The sequence below is a fragment of the Neolamprologus multifasciatus genome, chromosome 13 (genome assembly GCF_963576455.1).
Source record: "Neolamprologus multifasciatus chromosome 13, fNeoMul1.2, whole genome shotgun sequence".
NCBI lineage: Eukaryota > Metazoa > Chordata > Actinopteri > Cichliformes > Cichlidae > Neolamprologus > Neolamprologus multifasciatus.
Genome location: NC_140451.1, coordinates 5,876,450 through 5,895,543, shown reverse-complemented (window position 1 = coordinate 5,895,543; position 19,094 = coordinate 5,876,450). Strand labels below are relative to the sequence as shown.

The 19,094-nt window shown below is 38.9% G+C and overlaps 1 protein-coding gene across 8 annotated transcripts in view; it reads right to left on the bottom strand.

Annotated features, from left to right (window-relative positions):
- Window positions 1-19,094, bottom strand: part of LOC146504921 (uncharacterized) — a 483,966-nt gene that overhangs the window by 227,640 nt on the left and 237,232 nt on the right. The window lies entirely within an intron of this gene.

Here is a 19,094-nt window from a genome sequence, read left to right as displayed (position 1 = left end):
GCTTTTCCAGTAACATTTTAACCAACAGGAAGAGAGAGTTCAAATAAAATAGAAGAGGGAATTAATAAAAAAAATGAGTGTATAATAATACTGTATGTACATCGTGTATGAACAGTGTTGGGGAAACACATAGATATAGTTATACATACTCTCCCATGTAGATCATTCAGATATTATTACAGAAAAAAAAATATAGATAAGTAAAATAAAATAAAACAAAGCAAAACAAAACACCCCCCCCCCCAAAAAAAAACAAACAAACAAACAAACAAACAAACAAAAAACTGCAACAATTAGTTGAACTGATACCACGTCACAGTGACCCCATTTACACCATTTCTATGTAGGTGACATCTTCTTGTGACATATCTTTTCTTGCAGTGGTGCTTTTGTCAAAGTAAAAAGTATTGAGGAAGTATAAAGTTCTTCCAGCTGACAGGACTGATGTGAAAAAAGGGCATCCGACAAGGACACCAGTAAACAATCAGCCCACACTTTTTTGAGAGATCTAAGGTCAGATGTGGACTATATTTACCTCCCCGCACTCGCAGGAAATGGCTGCCGCTCGCTCTCTAATGTAATTACAGTTGTTTGCCTGCTGTTGTATCTGTGAATGTCTGTTTGTCACCAGCGCTTCTTTCTTCTTCCTCTTTTTTTCAAACTAACACCAAATATCCTCTGCTTAATGGTGATTGAAATATGGGTGCTGCCTGTCTCAGCAACCACTTAATGTCATCATGTCAGAGGTATCAGGGGGGAACTAAGTCCAAAACTACTGGACTGTCAAATCACAAACGCCACGGGGAACAGATTTCTCAGGGATCTGCAAGCGATGAAAAGAATCAGCAGAGGTTTTGACAGGGATTTCATTTGGTATTGCTCATGTCTCCAAATTAATCCCGCCACAAAATTATGGTTTCTTTTCATCCCCAAAGTCCCATTTCCATGGCTACAGTGTAGGGGAATCTCAGGGAGGGGAGGGTGGTCAGAAGTAAAACACAAGGAAGAGGAAAAAGAGGCGCTTGTTCGTCTTTGATTTGATTTAACGTTTCAACTTAGACAAGGAGGGGGAAAAAAGCTGACTGAATCTAATCTGAACAAAGTGAAAATTACATTTTTAACAGAGGTTTTATTGTTTTATGCAAAAAAGGGGGAGCCGGGAGAAAGAGTTACTCTGACAAAAAGATTCATTGGCTGGCTCGTAATTAAGCTACAAGTAAAGACATTTTAATTACTCCTGTTTTTTTCTGTCTCTTTCTGTTTCTGATGAAGATGGTGCAGCAGTGTGCAGGGAAATGGACCATTAACTATCCTCTAAAGCAGACACAGGCTGAGTTAAGCACATTTTGAGTCACTCCATTGCAGCGCATCCAGTTACCACATGAATGGATCTGATTCAGAGGACTTTGAGGGAATTTTTGAAAAGTTACATTTTTTCTTTCTTTTGTTGTTTAGCAGAAACCTGCTTGCATGTTTAAATTCCACAATAAAAGATTTCTAGTAGACGGCCGTAGCCAGACTTTCAAAGCCACTGCGGTCAGGAGATTCATAACAGCTGTCAGCACAACAAAAATCCCTTTTTCTATATATGCTGGTAGTCATCCAAAAACTACCCACAAATCTGCGGTTGACTTTGTCACCATAATGAGGTCTTAAAACCAACATTGGTTTGTCAGAGAGCACCAGAACAACTGCTGCTGCCGGGGCCAGTTGACCACCAGCTGGCTGCTCAAACTGACCATCTGTGGCTGTGCAAAGGGCAGCCGACCTGTTATTACTGGACTGTGCATGGGAACATGACGTTTGACCAAACAATATTCTGGCCACCAGAAACTGCAAAAATTCTGCCCAAAGAAAAGTTAAGCTTGTGGAGTTGGAATTATTTCTTATTAGGATCTGGAAACGTTTTTTGTGCCTGTTACTGGACTTTATTAAGAGTGAGAAAAAAGCACAATGAAGACTGTAGGATAGTTAAAAAGTTTACAGTAAAGGGGAAGAAATGAATAATGAATTTGGTCAGTGCCTTTCCCCTTTGGCCACTCAGGTTTCTGAACATATTTTAAAATTACCTGCAAATGATTTCAGGAGAATCATTGGACATATGCCATTGGTTTAATGCACTCTGACAAACAGAAAATAAAGGCTCTGAAGGAGAAAGTGAGCAAGAAAGAGAGCTTCAGGAGGGTTTTAATATAATATAAACTACTTTGTTGGACTTTTCATCTGTAAAGAGCAGGTTTCCATACAGTTGGAAGCAAAAATAAGCCCGGGGTAATTTTGGTAGTTAGTTAGAGAAGATTTCTGAAAATGTTTTATGGCAAAGTGCCTTTAAGATATATATGCATATTGAGCATGTTTGACAAGGGCCAAATTGAGATTGCTAGATGAGAAATCACAATCAGAGCGTCTTCAAAACTGCAGTTCTTGTGGGGTGTTCCCAGTATGCAGCGATCAGTATCTATTAAAAGTGATCCAAGGTAGGACAGTGATGAACCAGCAACAGGGTCATGGCAGCTAAGGCTCACTGATGCAGGTAAGGAGTGAAGGCTGACCGGTGTGGTCCGATCCAGTAGACAAGCTACTGAACCTCAAACTGCAAAAAAGGTTAATGCTGGTTCTGATAGAAAGGTGTCAGATTACACAGAACATAACTGTTTGTTGTGTTTGTAGCTGCAGACCAACCAGGGTGCCCAAGCTGACCCCTGTCCAAAAGCACCAACAATGTGCACATGAGCATCAGAACTAGACTCTGGCCTGATCAATCGTGCTTTCTTTTACATCACTTGGATGGCCGGGTAGTTGTGAGTTGTTTATCCGGGGAACATGTAGCAACATGATGCATTATGGGAAGAAGGCAAGCCCACAGAGGCAGTGTGATGCTTCGGGTAATGTTTTGTGAAACCTTGGATCAGACCATCCATGTGGATGTTACATTAATGTGTAACACCTACCTATTGCCTGATGGCTCTTTGTGTGCCTTGCCACAAAGCAAAAATGGTTTCAGGAGCACAACAAGAAATTTGAGGTCCAAAGATCTCAAGTCAATATGAGAAGTAGAAGAACATAAGGAGAAGAAACAGAAGCACAGTGGGAAGAATCAGTGCAGTTACCATGGTTAAGAAACTGTGATGCATATTAATGGCATTTATTACACACCTCCCAGACATGTTTACTATCCAGCCAATTTGCTCTCTCCACCAAACCAGCTCCCCAGCCTGACCTTTTGCCAAGCCTCCATCCGTCCATTTGCTTTATATCAGCCATTCTTGGGCCTTTTTTCTCTCCCCTGTTGAAATTCACATAACACAATGAGACTAATTTTAGTGTATTTACCCGAAATCCCAAGCTTTGTTGGATGTAATTCTACTCGTGCTGTGCTCACTGGATGGCTGTGCATGTGTATGTGTCCTTAGTGTAGCCGCTCCTTTTCCCTGGCATTGAACTTGACCCTGCACGACCCCAACGTAATGAGTGAATTCAAAACATCTCCCTTTGGAATGGTCTGCGTGGAGTGAGGAGGCCATATCTGCCTTCACTGCCTCTGCTGTTTGTGTGTGTGTGTATATGTGTGTGTGTGTGTGTATATGTGTGTGTGTGTGTACATTAACCAAAAGAGCAACTGCCCATGCTACCTGTAAATACTACACGCACATCTTGATAAAATCACATATTCACTGAGGCACACGTGGAGAGAAAAAGGACTACATTAAGTGAGCCACAACATGTTCAGAAAGCAGCTGGAAGATGTTCAGCTTGTTTGAAACAAACAAGGAATTTAAACATGTCAGTGTTAAAATGCAGCAAGCTCCAATAGCAAATCCTTTGAATGCTTTAAAAAACAGAATTATTACTTAGGATGTGTTTCCATCTGAATGTCTCTGTTCTGTGACCTCACTGAACGTGAACTTGAATGAGAGAACACAGATCATCAGTTGCATGGACTGAGTGAGAAAATGGTGCTAAACTTTCCAAACAATGTGACATGATGTCATATGTGGCCATGACAAAGTCTTTTTGTACTTGAACTATGATGTCAAAACGAATAACTAGAAGCTAAACTACCTTTGACTATACTGTGCCTAAAGTGTGGTCAAAGTGATACATTTAGTGTTCCTATGGATGGAATCAGATTGAAAAGGAAAACTGAGAAAAGCCACAGAATCAAGCACGGTAGAAATCCTGGCATATCAACTGATCTCAGAGCCTTTCCACATCACTGGAAGGCTGTGCTGATACCTTTGTGTTTCCAATTAGCAAATCTTATAAAATATGTGATAATCAGAGTACTTTAAAGGCCTACAGTTACCTCAAACCACTTTACAACACACCTCCACCCCAGCTCCTCCTGTCAAGGTATACATGACTCAGTCAGCATCATATCATTGATGTCTGCTCTGTTCTGTAGTATTGCCCTCCAGGTTATGCCGCTATATATAAAGTACCAGATTTAAACTGCTAATCTTCTTGTGATTATGGTGGTTATTTCTGGAGAAAAGTACTGTCAGGACCCATTTTTAGCTACTGGACTTTACTTTCAACTCAACGTTCATCCAGCAACAATAGTTGTTGTGTAATAATCTCTTTTACTCTTGCAGTGTGTTTTTGAGTATGTTGTTTTATTTATGCCGTTATTGTCACCTTTGAGAAATACTTTTTTCATTTGGGAGGATGGGAGACTCAAACCTTTAAAGACCGTGTGTGTGTGTGTGTGTGTGCACGCATGTGTGTGTGTGGCCATACGCGTCCAGTAAACCTGACGGAGTGTGACGTTGAGCTGTGTTTGATCTTAATCTTGATCCCCCATCCGCTGACGCTGTCACCATCCGTCACACACACACACACACACACACACACACACACACACACACACGCACACACACACACACACACACACACACACACACATATAAACTCATATCAGGAGGAGGAGCTAGTGACAGCACACTGAGGGAGGGCTGATGAATAATAAACAGGAATAGAGAGAGAGCAGATACACGTGCACACACACAAACACACACACACACATCCCCCATATAACCTCGCCCCCGTGCTGCCCTCACCCGCCTCCTCTTGCAGCGTCCATGTTTATGCATGGCACCCTGTTTCATATGTATCGGCTGCATCATTCCCCCTGTTGTCACGGGAACTGATGACACAGACTGCATTAAGAATGATGACCCACCTACAGATTACTGTGCTGTTGGTACACACAAGCACACATTGCCGCATACAACAAAAAATAAAAAATAAACAAATAAAAAAATACTCAAACACACAGTGACTGATGCTGAACACATTTCCCTGTGGGACCCGATAACACTAGCATGGCAGCCTACTGCCAGAAATGAAGCAAAAATAAATAAAAAGACAGTGGCCAGTCCAACCCCCCAACACCCTCACACACTCACACACATACAACCCCACGATGACCTCAGCTAGTAAACCCCAGTCAGAAAAACTGCACAGTGCCTTTATGCAGAAAACAGCGGCCTTAACTGTCAGTTTCCGTTACTGTACAGTAACAAGGAGAACACAATCATGTGAAAAAGCAAATGAATATTTTGGATCCTTGCTGATAGATTGAAAAGACATATGCAGTGGCTGAAATATGTAAATCACTAAGAACAGGGATGATGGCGCTACTGGAGCTCTCAAAAAAAAAAGCTTACAGCCATGAGGATGAAAGATGATTAATGAACAATGGAATTGAATCTTGAATTGTCTGTCTTCAGTGATCAAATTCTGCATGAATAATTTGATTAAGATTTTTTTTTAAACAAGTCATTGTCCTTTTTTGCATCGTTCATCAAAAAAAATAATTAATTAAGCACAGGTGGAATTCTAAAATGATTTTTTTAACAAATATTATAACATATAACGTAATAATTAGATGCTTTTAAACCCTGGGTTTATTCCGTTTTGCTGTACATAGAGCTAATTCAGGTTTTGAAAAGTGATTCTGCAAAAAGTAAAAGAAGCAATCAGATCTAACAGTTACGTAAAACAAACAGGGCTACATAATACTAAACATACAGCAGTATACAGTACAACACAATGAGTTTGCTTTAAGTTTAAAACAAAAAACAAAAAAATTAAATTAAAACTTTAATCTCATCAGTTTGATAGTCTGTGAGTCATTTCTGGAGGCTATTTATTAGAAAAAAAGAATGCTGAAAAAGAATGTACATTGACTAGTATGCAATTACATCTACGAAACTGATGAATCCTGATAAAGTATTTTAGAGGCTACAGGCTAGCCACATACGTAGCATGCTAAAGGTGGACGAGAAGGGGACTTGTAAGCTGTGGAGACTCAAGATATGAAAGATTGTACCAGTGTCTTATCATCTGAGAAGGGATGAGGTAGGCACGAGGGAAAGACTACATATCTACCTCCTTACCTCAAGCCTCATCTCTTGAATTGAAGTCAGGGCTCTAACCAAGGTTATTATCGTTAACGAAAACTAACGAAATAACGAAAACTAGAAGTGAAAAAACATTTTCGTTAACGGAAATAAAAATAAAAACAAAAAAAGGAAAACTAACTAAAACTGAAATGAGTGTTCACAAAACTAACTAAAATTAACTGAATTTATAGCAAAAATGTGTTTAGTTTTCATTGATGTGTGCGTGTCATACAATAGTCAAGGGTGAAAATGAAGTTTAGATTCCAGATTTTTTTCTTGCTGTGTCTCATTATACCAGCAGGTGGCAGTACGTTAGTCGAGTCGTCTGTGTTGCTGCTCCGTCCACGCGCAGAATCATGTCAGGAAAAGTCGGGAGCCAGAGTCCAATTTGGGATTACTTTGAATATGACTGTGTTTTGGATAAAGCAAGTGTCTTGTAGTGGAAACAGAGAAATTATGAGGGACATTTCTAAAGGGAAAAAAATCCCACAAACCTTAAAGTGCACTTGAAAAGCTCACACAAGAAGGCTAACCTAGCTTACCTTGAGAAGGTAAGGGAGCACACTCAACCCTCATCCCCAGAAAACAGAAGTTAACCCCAGGCAAGGCAGCGTGATGCATCCCGAGACAACAGGACGGGGATATCTACACAACTGTGTGAGTCAATTACCTTCAAAAAGTTTATCAATTCACTTGAACCAAAATTACCAACACCCGGTGCTGCGAGAGTTAATAGTCTCATTGGGGCCAAGATATACATTTTATAGTTGCCTGGTATCAATGATTGTTCATCTGCCTTTATTTATTTATTTAAAGAACCTATAGGTGGGAATGTGAGTTGTCTGTCTCTGCATGTTAGCCCTGCGACAGACAGGCGACCTGTGCAGGGTATGGTAGCTGGAATAGCAACATACCCAAGGATAAGCAGAAGAGAATGACTGATATGATGAAACTGGGATTTTGTTACACTTAATTATTGCAAACACAACTAAAACTATAACTGAAACTAATCAAAACTAAACTGAAACTAAGGATTTTCAAAAAAATAAAAACTAAACTAAACTAGCAAACAGTTGGTATAAACTAATTAAAACTGATATAAAATTGAAAATCTGAAGTCAAAACGAAATAAAAATAAAAACTAATGAAAATTGCAAAACTATTAAAACCCTGGCTCTAACACACGAAAATGGGAACACATGTTTGTTTATTCCTGATATTGTCGCAGTTACTAATTGGCACCAGATTAAACATGTGACCCTACTATCTTTAAGCTAATGTTATGCCATCTAATGTTAGACTTGAGTGTCCTAAAAATTGTATTTTTCTTCTGATGAACTGTTTGATTACATTTGCACACTGAATTTTATAGTAAACAGAATTCAGTCGACTGTAATCTGCAATCTACTGACATCTAGTGGTGAGATTTTACACACTGTACCTTTAAATATTGAGCATGCCATAAAAGTGTCACATTTCAAATTTTAAAAAGCTGAAACAAAATAGGAATTAATTGTAAATTAAATGCAAATTGTTTACACGAGTTCTGTTAATGTAAAAGAAAAATATCCAATTAAAAAATAAATAAAAACATCGAAAGTCTTTACTTTTTTTTTTTTATTATTGTTGCAGTGCGGTGCCCCATACACTGCCCAACTACATGGGTTGTTGCTGAAATTTGACTTACAAGCAACCCTGCTTGTAAGTCAAATTTCAGCAACAATCCTGACAATGAACTTAGAAAACAGCTGGAGTTCAGTCACACAGTGTAGCTGTAACATAACACAAAACCATAAAATGAACAACAGTCCTACAAGTCTTTGTACACTAGTGTGGAGCTGTTTGTACTCACACAATTGTAGTATATAATCAAAAGAAATTCTCATGCAATCAAATGGAAGAGAACATATTTAAACATGTAAACTAAAACACTGAAATGTGTTAATTTCTCTTTAAATGCACTGTTTAAATTTAGTCTACTGTATTTATCTAAATACTCCCCATTTTTGTGTTACATTATACACAAATTGTATGTGAAGATCTTTGTTTTTAGTAAACAATGAGCTATCATTAGAACGTTTTACGCTGTGTTGTTGATAAATCAGAAATATATTAATATCTAAGCAGCAGCTTGATTTTTTAGTGTAGTAGTAGTAATAATCTCATGAATGATGATATAGTTTTTCATAAAATGTTTAATATCAGTGTCCTTTCTAGCTGAAACGAATGTGCAAAAATCAAAACATTCCCTAATAAAATATGGTGGAACAGAAATAGGTGCACTATCCAATTTATGCAACTATAAAAATTCAGAAAATGTTTGAAATGATTGTGCTTCAGAACTGTCTGACGTCTGAGTCCTGGACATGCTTCTGGACAACTGTAAGAAATCATCCAAAGTGAATCATGTGGTCGTTCTATGCCGCTGTGACTTTAATAAAGGGACAGTAAATGTGACATTATGCAAATATTAATCATTGTCAAAATAAGTTAATAACCATGCAATATAAGTTTTTAATGTTAAAATGCTGGAAGAACAGTGACACCGGTGATAAAGGCATTAACTTGCTGTTTCTTCACTTACGGCACTGTAGCAACATGGTGGCAGTGCATTGTCTGTCAGGGTGATTACGGAGTGAGTCCGACGCTGAATAAAAATGACAGTTGATGGTCGGTGGCACTGTTCATGAGAGATATGGGGTCAGTGCATGTGTGTGTGTTGTAGTTCGTATGGTCCACAGAGTTTCTTTTTTTTTCTGTTTTGCAGCGAGAGAGACATGAAACTGAGGTGGGGAGGGAAAAAAGGTCCTCATTCTCTTCCTCTGTCACTGTGTTTCACATTTCCTGTCACTCGCCAATATAATGAAGTTTTTCCCTCATTCACTCTTTTGTAGTCAAAGTGAGAGATGCCAACTGATCCTTCCTTTTCTTCTTTTTTTACCTCTTTTTTTCCCATTTCAAAAGATGTGTCTGTCGAAGGGAGAGAATACATAATGTATATTACAGACAAGCAGAAAAAAACAAGACAATATGAATAATTAATAAGCTGTGATGCATATGTATAAACATTTCCATATCAAATAAATATCATATCTAGTGTTATGACTCATTTTTTAGTGCTTTGAATACTCAATTACTCATAAGGTTGTCTGATCATTTGCAGCGGGACAGTCTCTTGTGCATGTCGTGATCAAATGACAGCAGCTTTAGAGCACAGGAAAAGCTACACAGGTGAAAATAACAGCACTTGGAAATATACTAATTTGGAGATGTCCTCACAAAGTTCAGAGCAGATCTGAACTCTGTGCTAAAAATATGAGAAGAACTTTTAGTCTAGTAATATAATTTGCAAATCTTCAGGCAATTATAAAACTCGTGGAATACTGTATGAAGTAATAGCATGAAAGTCACTGCAACCAGAAACAGAAGAAATGTTAAATGTGTTTAGTTTTTCCCTTTAAACATGAGACTGTGAAAATCTGTGATTTGTGAAATTAGGCTGTATGAGTATGAGCTACCCAGTTTAACAGTCTATTTGTCAGTATTGTGTGGATGGTGGCGTTTGTAGTCCACAATAAAAAAGTGAATAAAAAATCTAAGTGAAGTCACTGTAGAGTCACAGTGAATGTTCAAACGTTAAATGATATATATTAGGGATGCAACGATACCAATTTTTTCAAACCGATACGATACCGATACTTGGATCTGAGTACTTGCCGATACAGAGTACAAAAACCGATACTTCTACCACACACAAATGCAATGAAGACAATGAAGACAGGTTTTATTTTATTCGCTGCCGATAAAAAATAAAATCTTAATAAAAATGACCACAAAAAATTTTCAAGTGAAAAATAAGCACTTCTGTTAAATTTTTGCAGAGTCTCCACATTGTAATTTTAAAAAAATATTACTGAACTATTGGCACTGTCTCGAGCTTTCAGAATAATAAATAAACACTTCTGTTTGGAATAAAATAAACTAAATTATTGCAGAGTGTCCATATTGTAAACAAACAAACAAAATAACGAAAGTATTTGGCATTGACGAATAAACTCCTCATCTGCCCGTGGATCATCAGTCCACTGTGCCGTTAAACCAAGGACTGACATCGCACACACTGCTTGTCTTTACCTCTTCAGAAAGTTTTGGCACCATTATCTCCCTGATGTATGGCCGGTTGGGAATTTCATATCGCAGCTCGAGTATGCTGAGAAGACGGTGTAATCCTATGTTTTCCACGACCGGCATTGGCTGGTCATCCAGAGCGATAAAATAAGTCAGAGCCTCTATTATTTTAACTGCCCGTGGATTTTCTCTTGACATTTTTCTTCGCTTTTCCAAAACCTGAGTTAAAGTTGGCTGTTCCGGTCCACACTGCTGACATTTTGTTTAGCCTAGCTACAGCAGCCTCCAGTTTCTCTTTTTTATCAGGAGCCGCAAGTCTCACTCGCCTAACCCTGAGCCTGTTTAGCGTGGGATGTCCCCCTAGTGGCCAATCTAAAAAACGACAACAAAAATGACAAGCCACCCTCTGATTAATGAAATAAGTTAGTATCGGTTCATGGTATCGGTTAACTTTTACGAGTATGAGTACACACACATTTTACAGTATCGGCCCCGATACCCGATACCAGTATCGGTATCGGTGCATCCCTAATATATATGTATATGGTCAGGGAAAAAATTATTTGGGGCCCAGCTGATTTTCCTCCAAGCTCCTCCCGATTAGTTCTGAGTTGGTTCCACATTCTCATTATCACTGAAAGATTGGTGGTTATTTTATGGTTCTTCCATCTGCGAATAATCACACCAACTGTTGTCACCTTTTCTGTCTATTCTACTTATTTCATTCATGAAAATGCGAATTAATTTTTAAAAAAATTTTTTGTTAGTGTTCTGTCTCTCATTGTTCAAATAAACCTACCATTGAAATTATAGACTCATCATTTCCTTGTTAGTGGGCAAACATACAAATCAACCGGGGTTCATATACATTTTCCCTGACTGTATGATCTTGGTCCTTATCTATGCCATGTTCCGTTTTGCGTAACTATTTTTAAATCCCGGTAGCACTGCAACCACGTGAGCTAGCGCAATAATTTTTTTTGCATATGAAACCGGAGGAGTTGAGAGACATCTTATGCCATCAGTTTGTCCTAGGTCACAGTTTCCTTCCACATGTAGCTTTGCAAAAACTGCATAAAAAGCACTTGCAGCAACAAAAACATAATATTCCAGAAACACGCTTTGCCGATCCGATCATAACACTTCTTAGATGCGATAGTTCATCAGCGTGAACTATCACATGTCCGCCATTACCTGCCCGAAACCGGAAGTGACGTAATTTTCGCGGAAATGTAGTTTTTTACCATCAAGGCCTCATGAGTTTATACTGGTGTTTTTAAAAGTTATGTTTGACTTTATGACTTTCTGTGTCGTTTCTGGGATGCTTAGGACTAATATTGCACTGCTGGAAATAGTTTGTTTTGATGCATATGCTGCTTTTTTGCAAATTTGCATTATAATATTTATTTTTGTTTTTCCTGAAATATATAAAAAATTGGTGTATTTCAAAAATAAAACTATGAAGGCACTCAAAATAAATTTCCTGTGGTGGGAAACTATTTTGTGCAACTTTTTTGTATTTACAGTTTTGAGGGATAAGCCTCTTAAATTTCTCTAACTAGAAATATATGTTAAAAAAACAAAAACGATTTTCAATTTTTTTGTAGTTTATTGCACTTTTTTTGCAATTTATGTAATTACTATGCACTTAATGCAGACATATTATTAAAATTTATGCTGTAATGGTTGTATTGATGTATAGCAACTTGAAATGCTCCCAAAAATGGCACTACAGCATGTAAAAATATAATATAAGCTCTGGCGGACTTGGTTCTATGGTAGGTCTTAAAGGGTTAATAATTATCATTAATATGTCTTGGATTTTCATGTATTAAAAAGTTACCCTCTTTCCCCCTTGGTACTTCTCCAGCTTCTTGTCTTCCTTCTTCCTGTCATTTGGTATCGCTACGTCTATCACTACGGCAGTCTTCCTGTTTGTCCACTATTACAATGTCTGGTTGTTTAGCCATCACCATTTTGTCTGTCTGTATCTGGAAGTGAGGCAAATACTGTTTGACTCACAATTTCGGAACAGATCACCTTGCCCTAGACAGGGTCACCGGGGGTTCCCGAGGGTGAGCACCTGTTGGCCTGGGGCTTAGTCCATGGGGCCCCTCTGGTCACAGCCTGAAAAAGGGGACATGGGCCCACCCTCCTGTAGACCCACCACCCACAGGAGGCACTGTAGGGGTTGGGTGGGGAAGGAATCTGAGCTAGTGCCAGAGGTTGAGAGGTACTGACTAGATATAGTCGTGCTCACCTCAACGCATCGTTTCGGCTCCAGAAGCTGTCTCCTGGAGAGGGGCTGGACTCTGTCTCAGTCTGGAGCTGCCCTTGGTGAGAGCCGCTGGGCTGGGGTGGGTATCGTAGTATCCCTTTGGTTTGCTGCCTGTATTTTGAAGTTTTTCCTGGTGGATGAGAGGGTTTGTTCCCTCACCTTTGGGTCTGAGAACTGTGCACCAAAGGATAGTTCAGAGTACCCGGCCTTCATGGAGACCCTCGGTGGGGTGCTTGAGGGCGCTCCACCTGGGGACTGTCGTCTTAGTGGGAGACTTGTTCATGTGGGAAACAACAGTAAGATGTGACTCGAAGGAACAGCCTCTGCCTTTGTCACTGATTCTTTTCATAATTTTTATGGAAAGAATTTCTAGATGAAGCCAAATGCCAGAAGGCTTCCTCTTGGGCAGTCTCTGATGTTGTTCTGTTGGCTTCATCAGGTGGTCACTTCCATCTTGCACTGGAACGGTTTGCAGACGAGTGTGAAGCAGCGGGAATGAGAATCAGTACCTCAAAGTCATGGTTTGTTTAAGTATCGCAGGGTCTTTTTCACAAGTAGGGAGAGCGGGAGATCGATAGATGGATTGGTGCTGCAGCTGTGGACACTGCACCAGTCTGTCATGGTGAAGAGGAAGCTGAGTGCAAAGTCTGGAAGTCCCAGAGAGCAGCCATTTGGCTTTTCTACGTTTAAAACCCGCCAACCAGCCAAATGGCAGGTAGGCTTTTAGCTAATATCCTGAACTGAACTGTGAACTGCTGCTTTTGTTATGTAAATAAGGTGGTGCTGAGCCGTTAGGGTTAGGGGTTAGGGTTAGCCTAACCCCTAACTGTGAACTTCATTTCCTGTTGAGGCCAATGAAATTGTCATCTTGCGGGGTTTACTAGGCTGCTGGTCAGCAAACCTGTGAAACCCACAGTATAACCCTAACCCTGCAGTATATTGCAAGGCTTATTATATTGCAAGTAATAACCCTTGTGGGTTAGCCTAACCCTAACCCACAAGGAAACTTGTGTTTCTGTTTGCCATCTTAGGGAGAAATCAACACACATGGGTGTATTTCCTTTGTTGCTGAGATTTATTGATAAAAACAGTACAAAAAAAAACAACAAACAAAAAACAACCATTTGTACACATATTTACAAATAATAATAAAAAGTGAGTGAGTACATTTCAACATTTTCAGCAATCACTCACTATCCTGGCACTGCCATGGTATCTGTAGTCTGCATTTACCACATGTGTATCTGTAGCAGTGAACACATCGCACAGTGGCACGATTGTTCTTGCAGTTGTGTTTGACCTGACACATGGCTCTTTTTCCAGGGCTAGGTGTGGAGGGTTGTGTCCAAAGCAACTGTTATTTTCTTGCCTTCTTCCCAGCCATATGAGAGTGAGCCAACTCTCTTGCAAATGTACTTCCCTTGCCAAGATATGGGAAGACATTGCAAATGTACTTGGATTTTAGGTCGCAAGACACCCAAAACTTGATCCCAAACTTGTCAGGTTTACTTGCAATATACTGCAGGGTTAGGGTTATACTGTGGGTTTCACAGGTTTGCTGACCAGCAGCCTAGTAGACCCCGCAAGATGACAATTTCATTGACCTCAACAGGAAAGGAAGTTCACAGCTTTTAGCAGCTCCCCACCCCCACACACTAACAAAGAGGCAGTTGGCAGTTAGAAATCAGCAATCATTCAGTAACAACCTAATTTACATATGAATTGATGCTAAAAAACTAGCCAATTTAGCTTCCACTTGGCTGACTTGGGCTTAGAAAAGCCTGGGACTTCCAGTGTTTAAGACAGCTATTTCTTTGGTAATTTATAATCGGTGTGGTTAAGAATTATTTAATTTGATGAATTAATTGCCAAAGTGGGAAAGCCATTCACTGAAGTGCAGTTTCTGAAGGACAGCATGATGTGAGTTGCTGATATTCTATGTCCAGAAAAAAAGAGGTTATTCAACAGCAGTGGCCTGTCAGCAAACACTGTGGCAGAGCGGATTAAAAAAACCTACATTTTTGAAAATATTTGTGGGTCTTTTATTTGTTTGTCTGTTTGCGTTTACTGTAACACCAGAATGGCGCTCCAATGAGATAGCAGTTTCCAACAGTGGCCCCCAGCTCTTTTGAATTTGAGACCCCTGCTTTAAACAGAGTTTCTTGGCTTTTCTCTTTTCTTTCTGTCTCCTCAGTTCTGCAGAGAATCTGCTGTTCATTATACTTATGACCAACAAGGGTAAAAAAAAAAAAAGGTATATAAAAAGCTAGAAATCTACTTTATGTGGCCAGATAATGCGACACTTTAATATGTAATTAGCTTGATTCAATTGTTAAACCAATGTAGAATATTTTTAAATGTGCACTGTTCTATTAGGATTTCATGTACAAGATTTCCACATCACACTCAATTCCAGATTATATTATATTGTAGACATGGACAAGTGGAGACCTAATGGCCAAGTTGTCATTCGTGTTATACTTCTTTCAACTGTTGTTGCCAGTAACTATTATGAAATTAAAAAAGATTCACAATTTTCAGATGAACAGAACATATTCTCCTATATCTCTATGTGGTGTAAAATTCTGGAATAGTTTAAGTAAGAAACAGACGATTATAAAGAGACCACAGTGAGAGGTGTTAATCACAGGGTGTAAATGTCAGTGCGAAAATGCAGTTTGTTGTTTAGGTTTAGGACGTTTACATTGTTTAATGTGTGTACTGTGTGTGTACAATTGTGGATAGTTATATATGCATACTGTCTAATTATATACTGATGAAAAGTGCTTTGTAAATGATTACATATGATATGCAATAATACAGAGATAATCCCAAAAAGAAGATGACCCCTTATAAGTGAGCATTTGGCGACAGTGGGACGGAAAAACTCAACAGTACTTAACTGTTAGAAACGTCTCCCAGAACCAGGCTCGGGGAGGGGCAGCCACTTGCTGCAACTGTAACAAACTTCTTCTGCGTGGTAAAAAAAATAAATAAATAAATAAATATACACAACAGACTCACTTATACGACAAGTACAAAGGACATAAACATACTATTGTCCTTATACTTTACAGGAGTCTGAGTGAGAGTCACAAAATAAGTGTCACCTTCATGGTAAATTTTTTGAAAGGGTAAATTTGAACTCAACCACAATCCTTCCCTTAATTTAACCAAATGGCTTTTAGTGCCTAAACACTGCCAAGTATTTTCGCTGAGTTATCAGAGTGAAAACAAATCGAAGTTTGAAACAGAAACTTTCAAATAGTATTCAAACCACGGTCATGTGACTTGCTACCACTCTACCATGTAATCGATGGTCTGATTTGGAGTCCAAGATCTCATCCCTTAGACTCTCCAAGCGATGTAACTTCCAGGCCTTTCAACATTTGGATCCCATTACAGCTAGACAGGTGGGCGCTGGGGGAGGCTTTCCTGTACTTTCACACCCCCTCACATTTTTTAAAAAACTCAGACATCCATTCTTCTTCTCACATTGGTCTCTTTCTTAATCCCTTATTTATTTCTTTTTTAATTCACATTATTTATCTTGTGTGACCTTTCTCTTTTTGTTCCCTCATTGTTTCCCTCTACTCTCCTTTCCTTATTTATGTCACAAACACACTATCCATCTTTTCATACTGTTACTTTCTGTGGTCCTTTCAATTTATTCCCCTCACTTTTCTCTTCTACTTCTCTCCTCTCTTGTCTCACAAACTGCAACTTAGTTTTGACTCGCACATTTCTCTCTCTCCCTACTCTCACTTTACTTCTTTGAGCTTAGCCTCGATTGACTTCTTTGTTTTTTCTTGGCAATTTTATTAAAATGTTAAAAACTGACCCTCCAAACCACCCTGTGTGCACTTTTCGGCCTTTAAAGCTTTCCTCTCTTTGTTTACGTCTGTAACCTCTATACCTATCACTCTTTGGCTTTCCATCAAGGCTCACACACACACACATACACTTTGGCCCAGTGCCCATACACACATTTGGACCTGGCTGCATGCTTCTCAGTGTCTGGGGCCTTACTCTGTGTTTGTTTGTGCGCGCGCATATGTGTGTGTGTGTGTGTGTGTGCGCGCGCATGTGTGTGTGTGTGTTCCTGTGTGTGTCTGTTTGCATGTGTTTCTGAGGCCAGTTAAAAGCCAGGATTTGGCAGGACTGAAACTTCATGTTCTACTCTGTTCCACCCCCTAGACCTACATGAAGACAAGGTTATCATGTTCCCCCATCTGTGCCAGACGCACACACACACACACACACACACACACACACAAATATGCATGAATGTACATGCAGTTTCTGTCCCTTTGCCTTCCACTTACATACGGAACTTTGTCTTGAGGGCTGGAGGTGTGTGTGTGTGTAAGTATGTAAGTATGTGAGTCGGGGGTAAGAGACAAAGGATGCTACAACCCTGCCTTCTGCTGGCCAGTGAGCAGGTCATACATGTACATGGTTAAAGAAGACATCATCCAGCGTGGAATGGCTGAGGAATAGAAAAGCTTATATTTAGTTTAAATAACACAAAGACACAATGACATGTTCATGTCACCCTTTAGGTGAGTCAGCAACTGAAGCACAAACAATTCTTTGAGATGTGTGATTCCACAACTAAAGTTACAATCACATTAATTATCAGCGATATAAGTAAAAAAAATGCTGCTGTCATCACTTTCAGTCATGATTCAAATTCCATTCATTCATCAATTTGCTATATATAACCACTTGTGTTTGCAAAGAAACTCTCCCAGAATGCACTTGGGGAAGGTGCTACCACCCTGTTGTATGGTTAAAAGACACACATACATTTACACCTACAGGAAATTTAGAGTTTGCACTTGATCTGTGAGAAACTGGGCCTGAACGCAAAGCCTAAATTAGCTATTTTCACCAAATATGATATTTAACATTTTTTTTGCATTTTAGTTATATTGTTTTTTTAGATCGCCATGTATATTTTTGTTTATTCCTTTACGCTTTACTAAAAGAGAAATAAGCGTCTTTTAAATCAAATGGCATCCATAATGATGACACAAGCCAGCTCTGCAAAAAAAAAAAGTGCATAAATTAAGCGAAATCAACATTTGATTGACAGTCTCAATAAAATGATCATAAACTGGTGTCCAAAGTTTGCAAACTTGAAAGCAGAAGCTCTAGTAGTTTGCCTAGCTGTCGCCTGAACTAGTCAGTATATTTCAAAATTTCCTTGTATTTTCAGATGACTTTGTTTAGCAAATTGTTTCTGCAACTAGGGCCTTAACCTAAGCTTTTTAGCCAATTTGGACATAAGGACCTCAGTCACCTTGTAACCTTACGCCATTGCATTTCTGGCATTCAAACTGACACAACAAAGAAAATATCTCACATTATTGACAACACATATAGAGATTTAAGAGACACGAAGCTCAAAATAACAAAACGCCATAAACATAACCTGATACAGAAATATGTTACAGAAGTTGCATCTCTTAAAGATGCAGTATATTAAGCTGCCAGCGCCTCTGAAACATCTACATCTCCTCTAGGAAAACTATCTGCTGAAGAATATCATCTGATTTGAAATCATCATCTAACAAAAGGAACAAAGTGGACCCATTGTAACAGGATCTTCCCAGCTTCCAATCATTTAATAACACATTAACTACGGACAATTTCACACTTCTCTGTGGATTTTCTGAAAGTGAAAGTGAGCTCAGTTGGTTATATTGCTTGATATGTTGCCTAGCACATAAAGTACAATTAGATTTGTAATACAAACCCTGCATTTTATTGTACTTTACTTCTTTCCTGAGTAGGTGATCTTTCTTTTCTCCAAAGACTTGAAATTTAGCAAAAATGATTCTGGGTAAACTGGATACGTGTTCAGATTCTGAGCTTAACCACTACCCAAAGTTGAAATGGTGCAAACTATTTTCAGACACAAATCCACAGCAGTGACAGTTCTTCAGTTTGTAATGTGCCTGCACATGAATCAGAGTGGTTACACACAACTATTTGTTACTTTTCTGTCACATATAGACAGAAAATTTAAACCCAGTTTGGACGTTTAGGCACATACACTGAAAAGAGTTTGATGCACATAGTTATGCAAGACTGTGACAGACCAAAGCCTTCAATTCTTTAGCAAACAGTAGCTTGGATGTTAGCAAGTTTATTAGTTTCATAGAAGAAATGTGCAAAGTCCCAAATCTGACTTGTTACTGTTATGTCAGTGTTCTTATATTTTTTTTCACCTTTCATTTCACATACTCATAGTTACATCAAATTAATGATTAATT